Below are 6443 nucleotides of genomic sequence, written 5' to 3'. Positions count from 1 at the left end.
AAGCTGAGTTGTACAAAAGAAATCTTTAGAGAACAGAGACTTTTCTTTACATACTTATTCCCAGAGCCTGCCCTTCATCTCATTTTGGTTTTCCACATTGATCCAATTGCAGCATTTCCTGGAGTGAGCTAGGTTCTAATCAGCAACATCAGGAAGAGAATAGGACAAAGCCAAATGAGAAAATGCAGATTTCATGTCATGCTCTTTGAAAACAGTGAATGCTTTCTAAGCTATCAGGCAATGTAAGTCACAATTTAACGTTTAATAATTTTTACCTGTAATGGACATGAACAGGAAATACGGAATGGTCCTTTATTCAATAGGTGCACGATTTCTACTGAGATGAGCACCATGTAGCAGAATTTTACTTTGCTCTCTGTCCCACATAGTTGTGCTGACCTTAAAACCTCAGTAGTAGGCTATTCAGTAGTGATGCTTGGATAATCTCCACCGAATGGTGAATCAAAGAAGGTGTAATCTAGAGACACGAAATCACCTAACATTACTTCCTGTTAAGAATTTTTTCGTTATGATTGTTGAAAAGCTATTGAGTTAAAGCAACCATGCCGACTCCCCAAAGATAATGGTTCAAACCCCCAAAAGAAACGGTTGCAATTCTCTTGGATTGCCAGAAAGAAGGAATCAATCACTTAAAGTCGGTCTGCACGTTAAGTCACCTCTCCACAAACGTTAACATCCTACACACTAGTATTGTGTGGTGTAGGGGATCTGCCGCATCCAGAGCGGCGCCACGCCTTTGTAGAAGGCCCACCGGCCCTCCTCACCGTACATCCTGGGGGCCGCGGCCCGAGGCGGCCAGGTACAGGCTGCTTCTCCACTCGTAGCCCTTCTCCTGGCCCAGGAGCTGCGCGTAGCGGATCTATACGAAGACATCGTATAGGCCGAACTTGAAGAGGCCCTGCAGGGAGTAGCCCAGGAAGGTTGGGGCCCAGCCTCGGGCCAGGCCGCGCAGCCCGTGGTTCTGCACCGTCACGCCAAAGCCGCTCAGGATGCCCTTGTACTTGCCGGGGTCCACCTGCATGCGGCACTTGACCAGGTCCAGGGGCACAACGGCCGCGTGTGTCAGCCCGCAGCTCAGCATCCCGCCCAGGCCGCACAGCTGCAGGTACTTCGTGGAGCCGTACTCATAGCTGGGTTCCTCCGCAGCCGCCGCCCAGGGCCTGCCCTTGAGTCGGCCCGCGCTTCTCGCCTTCAGGGCTCGGTAACTGCCAGCGTCACACGTGGCCGAGCTCGGTTTAGTCACACACTCCCCTCTGCCGGAGCTCCTTCCTCCCTCAGGGGCCCCGGTGCATTGCGCATGCGTCTGAACTTAACCCCGAGAGCCCGCCAACCCAAAGGTCAGGGTGAGGAACAGGCCGGCTGGCGCCCACAGGGCTTCAGTCGCGTTCTACCTGCACCTGCACACCCCCTACTATCGGCTGGGCTGTTTGGGGTTGCAATCCCGCTCCTGAAATTTTAAGTAAGGGCATCGCCCCGCCCCTCACCTCCAGGACCGCCCTTCGCCCCGCCCCCACGCCTTCGGGTGAATGGGCTTCTGGTAACGGCAGGAATCCCGCCCCTCAGCCCTTCTTACCCAATGGTCAGTGGTCCCTAGGTCTCCCTAGGTCCCTAGGTCTTTCGCTGGTGGGTCAGGCTTTCCGTTCCTAAAGTGGCTTCTGTCTGGCTCAGCGGCTTAGTCTTCTACAAAGATGCTAAAAAAATAAATCAACAAGTACAAACACGAGTAAACACATGAATAGGCAAGTAAATAGATAAGGAGGTGAGTGAGAGGGCGAAGAGTCGCCATGCACCGTTGCCTTCCTGAAAGACTTTTCTGGAGTCCTCACTCAACTGCCCGCTTATGGTAATGGTCATCTCCATGGCCACAGAGTGTTCTATGGAGGGAATGGGCAGAGAGAACCAGGAACCTGGCGTTGGAGGCCCAGTCCCTCAGCTTCTAGCCTTACCTAACATTCTTCTTTTGCAGATGGGAAGGATATCTCCCCCCAACACCCACACTCCACTCTTGTTTCCCTCCAAGAGTTATGAAGGTTTAGGAAGCATGGAGGTTCTCACTAAATTGAGAGAAGGGTGCTGATTATTTTCATTCATTAGGTATTTTTTTCATTGACTACTGAATCCCTGCCATGATTCTGGAGTTTACGAAAGTCAGAAATCCTCTCTTCTCTTAGGGAGCTTGCAGTCTCATTGGCCTGGAAAATGAGAAGTAAATGACTCCACGTGTAAATAAGTAGCATATATTCATTCATTCACTCACTGTGTGCTGGCCCCTATGCAGGATTAGGGGTTTAGCAAAGAGCCAGACATATTCTTGCTTACGTCTAAACAAGGAGATTAAAAATTGGTATTGTGTGTTAAGTATTATGACAGGAGTTTGAATAAAGTTCTGGATGAACAATGAGGGGCAACTAATTCTGCCTGATGAATTTAAGAAGACTTCTCAGAGGTCTTGAAGGATGAGTAGGAGTTGGTTATATTAAGAAGAATGGAAAGATAATTCCAGGTTAGGGGAAACATGAGTGCATGACCCACTGAGGAGAGGTGAGTAATTTGGCATGGTGGAAACCAGCAAGGGTTGAGTCTGAAAAAAATAGAATTGGGTCAAATTAGGCAAAGCCTTAATACCTGTTCAGGACTTTGACTTTTATCATGTAGGGAGGCCAGTGTTTCTCAGAAGTGTGATCCATAGATCACCTGCATCAGGATCATCTGGAGAATTTTATTTAAAATCCCTGATCACACCCTAGACCCTCTGAATGAGAATCTGAGCGTAGGACTACGCAATTTTAATAAGCTCCCTTGGGTGGATTCTTCATTAAACTTCACTAAAGTTTGAAAGCCACAGAATGTGGATGATGGGAGGTCAAGAATTTTTTTAAGGTTCTCTGATTAGTAATTCAACACATATCCTGGATGTGTATACAACTCTGAAAATTCATCAAGCTGTACATTGAAAATTAGTGCTCATTACACACTTTACACATGTTATATCATAATTATTTTTTTAAAAATTGGTTGGTGTAAAATTCTAACCACAAACTAGGGATGATGGCCAGAGGGAAAGCAGAGGCAGATACAAGACTCCTCAATCAACAAGTCTTATTGAACTACTTTCCTTATTGTAGTCTTTTTTACAAAATTAATTTATTAATTTATTTATTTTTGGCTGCATTGGGTCTTCATTGCTGCCTGTGGGCTTTCTCTAGTTGTGGTGAGTGGAGGCCACTCTTCGTTGTGGTGCACGGGCTTCTCATTGCAGTGGCTTCTCTTGTTGCGGAGCACGGGCTCTAGGCGCATGGGCTTCAGTAGTTGTGGCTCACGGGCTTAGTTGCTCCATGGCATGTGGGATCTTCCTGGACCAGGGCTCGAACCCATGTCCCCTGCATTAGCAGGTGGATTCTTAACCACTGTGCCACCAGGGAAGCCCCTATTGTAGTCCTATACCAATGTTAATTAATTAAACAAGGCCCTTAGACTGAGAGGACTTTAATGCTTTGGCAATTTATGTAAGGAAACCAACTAGGCCGTTTGTGATTGGTTTTGATTTTCCAAATAAGGCAAACGCTTAAGCTATAACCAATCAAATAATTTTCTTGCTTTGCTTCAGCATCTCTATAAAGTCTTTCCCCTAGTTCCTGTCACCGGAGCACTTCTAAATACTTCCTGTTTGGTGCTGCTAAACGATGCTGATTAAGATCCACTTTTGTTGTAAAGCAATTATACTCTAATAAAGATGTTAAAAAAAAAATCCACTTTTGCTCATATAAACTCCTAGAATATTTAATATGCCTCAATTTATCTTTTAACACCAGGAATTTCAGTATTAAAGAGAAGACTCTCTCCTTGAGTCATAAGAGAACAATGAAGTGTTAAAATATCCCATGCTGACAAAATCAGGGCTTCCCTAAGTATGTTCCTGAGGATATTGGTCCACTTGAAAAAGGTCAGTGGTCCAACAAGTTCGAGGGGCATTTTGTACTAGAGCATTCATTCTCAACTGAGGTGATATTATCCCTAAGGTGGTGAAAACTGGTTCTTAAGGGGCAAAAAAATCTTAGTACAGTGGTTTGAGACCTTCCAAAACTCAACTCTACCCAGCAAAATCTTATTCCTTGTTATTTAATTTCCAGGTTGGGGGAGGAGAGCAGGGAGGGTCAGGGGGATAGAAAAAGGCCTTTAGGGAAAGAAAGTCTAAAAAGGATGTGGGAAGGGAAGGCCAATAATGAATAAAAGGTTAAGGAACACTAGAGCTTCCTCTTGCAGATTCCCTTCTTAAAGAGACGTTCCATAGTAAAGAACTTTACTTTGTTAACTTAGGGTTCCCTAATCTTACTGGATCTCAGAAGCCCTTTTTTATATTATATCTATTCACATTTCACAGACGTAGCCTTCCGTGGAGCATATTTGGGGAAATGCTGGACTCTATCCAAAAATGAAGTTTAGAGAAAACAAGGAGTAAAGAGGACCAGAGTAATAATAGCAATTACCATTTACTTAGGCCTCTGTTTCCTAAAGGTACAACTTGTATGTTTTACTAACATGTAACACAGGTCACCAGCTATTCTGTGAAAACTGAGGTGAAATCAACTTATCTCATTCACATGAGATACTTGTTCTTTACCGTTAAGATATTGCTAAAGAAAATGTACAAGTTGAAGAAACCAATCTAGAAATCTTCAGGACCAGAATTTTCTTAGACAATTCTTAGTTCAATAACTAAGCCATAAAGTCAGAAACAACTGGAAGTAGCCTATAAAAGTATTTTGGCATTACAGAGCACAAAAACCACCACTATTAAGTTTATCTCCTTGGTACTTATGTAACGTAGGGCAACATTTCTGTCTTGAAATCATTATTACACTTTTGCTGTATTCTCCCTGCTAACTTGAGTTGAACAGTAGACCTTTCCACAGGGCCAGATGTAGACTTTTATGTTTTCTTATTTGTTATACTTAAAGAGAAGAAAGTTAAAATGTATTCATTCATTCAACAGATTTTTACTAAACTTCTATTATGTGCCAGGCATATTTTGAATTAATATACCAAAGCAGAACTAATAATCTACATTGTCCTCAAACAGAATTTTATGAGCTCTAAAACAGAATCACAGAGTTCCCAGATAAAACAGCAAACACTTCTCAAATGCCTGCTCTTTTCCAGGTGATGTAAATATCTCTAATCCTTACAACAACTGTACAAGATAGATATTCTTCCCATTTTATAGATATAAATGGCGGACACTGTTGTCTACCCAAAAGCCAATTGCCTATTCCTCTTTGCTACAGAACCTCTGTTTGTTCAGGTATCTGGCAAATATCCTGTGATCTCTACATCATATTTGCTCACTTTCTTCTCATGACATTTTAACTTGCAGGTAGGGTATTTGATTTTCGGCCATAAATACTTAGGCCCATTGATGGTTTCTCTGCTCCAATTACACAAGTATATATCTGTGCACGATGTCCTTACCCCTATGTCCACGTGTTTGTGTATGTCTTTCCACTTTCCTCTGCCGGTTCATGTCGTTTTTCAGAATCAGAGGCAAAGTATGTATGTCAGAAAACTTTCCTTTATTAACCTACCTCCTTTGTGTTTTTCTGGTAATTACAGTTTAGTTTGCCAGACATTCATTTGTATTTAATCTAGACTGGTAAATTGCCATTTTAAAAAACTGTAAAGGAAATACTTCAGATGAGACTGTAAGAACACAGCTTACTTTGTTTATGTATCAGGTCATGATTCGGTGTTCTATCCAGTCTCCGTGGGCGTTGGCCAACTCCCTTATCAGTGAGAGTGAACTGGAGTAGTTGCTTGAGTTATTTTCTTAGCTTTAACATATACAATGAACTTAAGCAGGTAACTTCATCCCCCATCGTGAATCTCTATATCCATCATAAACATTTAGAGAATACAATTTTTGGTATGTCATTTTTTTAAAAAGCACATGAAGGACATTGAAATTAATAAGTTTAAGTTCTTAGGAACTGAATGGGAAGGGGAATTCAATGTTTATTAAGCACTACTATGTGTAAGACACTATGTATAGTGGAAAAAGTCGCATGCTTTGGGCAGAAATAAATTCTGAGTTCACTTTTTTTTCTAGCTGTGTGGCCTTAGACAAGTTATTTAGCCCCTTTCTGAGCTCCATTTATTTATGTATTTTTGACACCTGTAATTAGGACTAATTATAACCTTTTAGAGTTGTTATACGAAGAGATTATGCACACAAAACACCTAGCCCAGTGCCCTGTGCATTAATGAGCATCCCATGAGTGTCAATTCTGTTACTTGTCCCCCTTTTCTGGTCCTCCTTAATCCTCTCAGCACCCATGTTTCTGTGATGCCATAGTCTCTGCTCTTTCCCCTCCACTTGAGTGGATGATTTATTCTGTTAACTAAATTCCAACTGACTTAGACGGTTT

General features: G+C 42.6%; 1 pseudogene across 1 annotated transcript; it reads right to left on the bottom strand.

Moving 5' to 3' along the window:
• Nucleotides 1-705: 705 nt before the first annotated feature.
• LOC309620109 (solute carrier family 25 member 3 pseudogene) lies at nt 706-1881 on the bottom strand (annotated as a pseudogene). The gene is made up of 2 exons: nt 1848-1881; nt 706-1329 (listed from the first exon to the last, which is right to left on the bottom strand). The product of its transcript is annotated as a solute carrier family 25 member 3 pseudogene (transcript).
• Between the last annotated feature and the right edge of the window lie 4562 nt (nt 1882-6443).

The sequence above is a fragment of the Balaenoptera borealis genome (assembly GCF_965194805.1).
Source record: "Balaenoptera borealis genome assembly, chromosome: 1".
Classification (NCBI taxonomy): Eukaryota; Metazoa; Chordata; class Mammalia; order Artiodactyla; family Balaenopteridae; genus Balaenoptera; species Balaenoptera borealis.
This window is presented reverse-complemented; position numbering and strand designations above follow the sequence as displayed.